The sequence below is a fragment of the Cornus florida genome, unplaced genomic scaffold (assembly GCF_030987335.1).
Source record: "Cornus florida cultivar Cherokee Brave unplaced genomic scaffold, ASM3098733v1 CherokeeBrave_3.0.0_Hap2_Chr11, whole genome shotgun sequence".
NCBI classification, from domain to species: Eukaryota; Viridiplantae; Streptophyta; class Magnoliopsida; order Cornales; family Cornaceae; genus Cornus; species Cornus florida.
In genome coordinates, this window is record NW_026775581.1 from 65520637 (window position 1) to 65526636 (window position 6000).

Genomic DNA, 6000 nt, shown 5'->3' on the forward strand with positions numbered 1-6000 from the left:
GCCCCACAACGGAGCAATTTCCTAGTCCCAACCAAGAGCAAGCTAATGCCATGTTCTCGCGGCCCGGGAACAATCCATATTCCAACACCTACAATCCGGGTTGGCGTGATCATCCGAATTTCTCATGGCGGCAACAAGCCCCACAGAATTCCCAATTCCAAAACCAAGGGCGGCAAAATCAGCCCTCTTCTCAATATCAAGGTAGACCTTTCCAAGCCTCTTCAAGCTACCGTCCTCCTTACAATCCAAATGTCTCCAATCAACCTCCTGTGTGTCCAACTGACGAGATAGTAGCTGCAAACAAGCAAATGATGGAATCACTAAATAAGCAAATAATGGATGCCAACAAGCAACTCTTGACATCCTTGCAGCCTACTCTCCAAATGGTCCACTCTCATACTCAATCCATAGCTAATCTCGAAAATCAAGTGGGCCAAATAGCTAACTCGGTGAATCAATTGCTTCAAAAGGACAAGGGCAAGCTTCCCTCTCAACCTTTTGAAAATCCTAGAGGAATGCATGTGATTGACGAAACCCCTCCTCCGAGTGGGCCGACTCATGAACAAGTTCAAGCTATCACCACCCTTCGGAGTGGTAGAGTGGTGGACAACAAGGTCGATGGAGACAAAAGTGAAGAAGTTTCGCCGTTGAAAAATCCAAATTCAAGCTCTTCTAATCCAAATTCTTGTCCCAATACCATTCACGGATATCCCACACATGTCTCCCCAAATGTGGAAACTACTTATGAGCCAAAAGCTCCGTTTCCTCAACGTCTTCAAGAGTCGACACACTTTGGGAACAAGAATTGTAAAATTCAAGACATGTGGGAAGTCTTCAAGCAAGTGAAGATTAACTTGCCCCTGTTGGATGCTATCAAGCAAATCCCTCCCTATGCAAAATTTCTCAAAGATTTGTGCACTCAAAAGCGAACTTCTAAAAATCATTTGTCAAAAAAAGTGAGGTTGACTGAAAATGTTAGTGCTATTATTCAGCACAGCACTCCCCCGAAGTATAAGGATCCGGGTGCCCCCACAATCTCGTGCGTCATTGGTGACAGCAAAATCGAGAGGGCCCTCCTTGACTTAGGAGCTAGTGTGAATTTAATTCCATACTCGGTCTACCTACAACTTGGTCTGGGCGATCTTAAGCCGACTTCCGTGGTTTTGCAACTTGCCGATAGATCGGTCAAGCATCCACGAGGTATTCTTGAGGACGTCATCATCAAAGTGGACAAATTCTACTTCCCGGTAGATTTTGTGGTTCTTGATACGGAACCAGTCCATGACCCAAAAAAGCACATTCCCGTGATCCTTGGTAGACCATTTTTGGCTACGGCTAATGCATCAATTAATTGCAGAACCGGGGTGATGGACATTGCTTTTGGAAACATGCAAGTCAAACTCCACATCTTTCATGCAACTCAACATCCCTCCAATGAGGATGATTGTTTTCTTGTGGATGTCATTGATGAAGTGGTCGAAGAATCTCTCCCCTTCATCCTAAGCAAAGATCCCCTTGAAACTTGCATGTCTCATTTTGACTTCTCAAACTTTGATGTTGATCAAGCCATTCAAGAAGTCAATTCCTTGCTTGATATTAATGCTATCATGGATGTACCTCCTTGGAAAATTCCAAAAGAACCACTTCCCCAACTTTCCACCACTCCTCCGGTCCCATCATTGTTATCTCCGCCACAACTTGAGCTTAAGCCGCTCCCGGCCCATCTCAAGTATGTGTTCCTTGGTCCAAAGCAAACCCTTCCGGTCATTATTGCCTCGGACCTTCAAAAAGACCAAGAGACCAACCTTTTAGCAGTGCTCCAAGAGCATAAAGAAGCTATTGGTTGGACAGTGGCAGATTTGAAAGGAATTGACCCCTCCATTTGTATGCACCGCATTCATATGGAGGATGACGCAAAGCCTACTAGAGAGGTCCAGCGCCGGTTAAATCCAAACATGAAGGAAGTAGTCATGAAAGAGGTGATCAAATTGCTAGATGCGGGAATCATCTATCCTATCTCTGATAGCAAGTGGGTGAGCCCCACACAAGTTGTCCCCAAGAAATCCGGGCTCACCGTTGTTGAAAATTCAGCGGGCGAGCTCGTGCCACAACGAACCACCACCGGGTGGCGTGTGTGTATTGACTATCGTAAACTCAACTCATCAACTAGGAAGGATCATTTCCCGCTCCCATTTATTGATCAAATCCTAGAAAGGTTAGCCGGCCAAAGCTTCTATTGTTTTCTTGATGGTTATTCCGGCTATAACCAAGTGGCCATCGCCCCCCAAGATCAAGAGAAAACAACATTCACATGTCCCTTTGGTACTTTTGCCTATCGACGCATGCCTTTTGGTCTATGCAATGCACCGGCAACGTTCCAAAGGTGCATGATGTCCATATTCTCCGATATGGTTGAAAGGTTCTTGGAAGTTTTCATGGATGACTTTTCCGTATTTGGCTCCTCCTTTGACTCGTGTCTCAAAAATTTATCTCTTGTGCTCCAAAGATGCAAAGAGACGAATCTCATTCTAAGTTGGGAGAAAAGCCACTTTATGGTCCAAGAAGGCATTGTTTTAGGACATGTCATTTCTAAGCGGGGAATCGAGGTAGACAAGGCAAAAGTTGAGTTAATCTCTAATCTTCCTCCTCCGAATTTCGTCCGTCAAATCCGTTCTTTTCTTGGCCATGCCGGATTCTATCGTCGCTTCATCAAAGATTTTAGCAAAATCTCACGGCCCTTGTGTAATCTCTTAGCCAAGGATGTTCCGTTCAATTTTGATGACGCTTGCATGGAAGCTTTCATCAAACTTCGCATTCTCCTCTCCTCTGCCCCGATCATGAAACCCCCTAATTGGTCTCTTCCCTTTGAGATCATGTGTGATGCATCCGATTATGCATTAGGGGCGGTTTTGGGCCAACGTGTGGATAAACTTCCGCATGTCATTTATTATGCTAGCAAAACTCTCTGTGATGCCCAATTGAACTACACCACCACTGAAAAAGAATTGCTAGCTGTGGTGTACGCCTTGGATAAATTTCGCTCCTATCTTCTTGGCTCCAAGGTCATCGTCTTTTCAGATCATGCCGCCCTTAGGCATTTGTTAGCGAAAAAAGAGACAAAACCCCGCTTAATTCGATGGATCCTCTTACTTCAAGAGTTTGACATTGACATCCGGGACAAAAAAGGGACCGACAATGTTGTCGCCGATCATCTCTCTCGCTTACTTATTGAGAAATCTTCGGAATTTGCAGCCATCCGTGATTCCTTTCCGGATGAGCAACTTCTTCAAGTTTCACATTCTACTCTTCCGTGGTTTGCGGATATTGTCAATTATCTTGCGGTTGGCAAAATTCCAGCTCATTGGTCCAAACAAGAGAGGGACCGGTTTTTCTCCCAAGTCAAGCATTTCTTTTGGGAAGATCCGGAATTATTCAAGTATTGCCCGGACCAAATCATCCGGCGATGTATTCCTGAAACCGAGGCCACAAGCATTTTAAATTTTTGCCATACTCTTGCTTGTGGAGGCCATTTCAGTGCCAAAAAGACCGCTAACAAAATCCTTCAAAGCGGATTCTTTTGGCCTACCTTGTTCCGGGATGCATACAATTTTTGCAAATCGTGTGAACGATGTCAAAAACTTGGATCCATGTCCCGAAGAGACATGATGCCCCTCACCAACATTTTAATTGTTGAAATTTTTGATGTGTGGGGGATTGACTTCATGGGACCATTTCCATCTTCTTATGGCTATGAGTACATCCTTGTAGCGGTGGATTATGTGTCTAAATGGGTTGAAGCCGCGGCTACCAAAACCGATGATCATAAAGTCGTGATCCATTTCATTCAATCTCACATCTTTAGTCGTTTTGGTACACCCCGAGCAATCATTAGTGATGGCGGATCTCATTTCCGAAATCGTTATCTCAAATCCGTCCTTGCTAAGTATTCAGTCATTCATAAGGTTGCTACACCTTACCACCCTCAAACGAGTGGTCAAGTAGAGATTTCTAACCGGGAGATTAAGCACATTCTAGAAAAAACGGTTAGACCGGATCGCAAAGATTGGTCATTACGGCTAAACGATGCACTTTGGGCTTACCGGACAGCTTATAAGACACCCATTGGCATGTCACCATATCGACTTGTCTTTGGCAAAGCATGTCATCTCCCGGTAGAATTAGAGCACCGTGCTTATTGGGCCATAAAAAGGTTCAATTTTGATCTCAAACAAGCCGGCTCTAATCGTGCGTTGCAATTGAATGAACTTGAGGAATTGCGTAATGACGCGTATGAAAATGCAAAAATTTATAAGGCAAAGACTAAAGCTTTCCATGACAAACACATCGTCAAAAAGTCTTTTGCCCCGGGACAAAAGGTCTGGCTTTTCAATTCCCGCTTGAAACTCTTTCCCGGTAAACTCCGGTCAAGATGGGATGGTCCATACATTGTCACTACCGTCTTTCCTCATGGAGCAATCGAACTTCATGATCCTGCAAGTGGATCACTCTTCAAGGTAAATGGCCAAAGGCTTAAGCCTTGCATTGACAGCACAATTCTAACCCGAAAAGTTGAGGAAGTCCCCTTGACGGATCCCATTTATGAGGAATAGTGCCTGCTCTAGCTTGGTCTAGCTATCGACATTAAATTTAGCAAAGCAAGGGAAGAAATTCTTTCGATGTTCCAAGCTTCCCTACCTTCTTAAATTGCTCGTACCTTGAAATTTTCTGGGAAATGGTTTCGATAAGCCAAAAATTTGATTTTTCTAAAATGGTCTTCAGTTGTGTTTCGCAATTTTAGACTGGCCTCTTAGACCTTCTTAACTCTAATTTTCATTCCCGGAAATTTCTATCGCTTTTGAACAATTTCATAGGACCTATGGCATGCAACTCATGTGCACAACCTCTCCTTTTCAATGCATTGTTGAATCATGGTTCCTCAAAAATTTTCATGCATTAGAGAGAAGCTGCAAGGTTTGAAAATTTTCTCAAAACTTTCCAGGCATTGGAGATGAAATGCAAAGTTTGAAAAATTTTCATCCAGGCATTAGAAATGTTGAGCAATTTGACAATTTTTCCAAAAATTTTCTATTCATGCATTGGAGAGGTGTTACATTTTGAAAAAATTTCCAATTTGATCCATGCATTAGAAAGAAGTTGAAAAGTTTTCCAATTTTCTCTAAAAATCCATCCATGCATTGGATTGGAATAATGTGTCAAGTTTCAAATTTTCCATGCATGCCTTGAATTTAGGACTGACATGCAAATTTTCAAAAATTCTCTATGCTTAAAATTTTTATTTTTGAGAATTCTATCCCTTTTGCATCATGTCGAAATGTTTTAAGTTTGAAATTTTCATTTTTGAGAATTCTATCCCTTTTGCATCATGTTGCCAAAAGCTTGAAAATTTTCTTAAACTCATCCATGCATTGTGTGCAGTGCAAAGTTAAAAAAAAAAAAAAAAAAAAAAAAAAAAAAAAAAAAAAAAAAAAAAAAAAATTTATTTTTTCCATCCATGCAAGCTCATGCATGGCCATGCAACAGCATTCAAGCTCCATTCAAGGTTCAAGCACCAACAATCATGAGCCTGCTGCCTTCATTTAGAGCTTTCTAGCTCCCAGTTGGAGTGCTCTAAGCTTTTTAGCCCATCTTCCGCAGCTGCATGCTACTGCCTCAGAATCGAGCACTCGTAGCCCAAGCTTCGAGTGCTCGAAGCTTCACCATTTGCTTGGCCAACTCACTGCTCTCATTTCGAGCACTCGAGCTTCCTCTTCCGAGTGCTCGAACTCCCTATGCAACCCACTCGAGCCTGCTGTCTCCATGCAGAGCACTCGCCCTCCCCCTTGCGAGTGCTCGAAGACTCCATCCCACTCAGCAAACCTCTCAACCTCCACCACCCTGCCTGCATGCATGCACGCCCCTGCGTGCATGCCACCCCTCTCACCTCATCACCCCTCCCACAACCACCTTTCCCACCCTAACCAACATCATCCCACCTCTCTG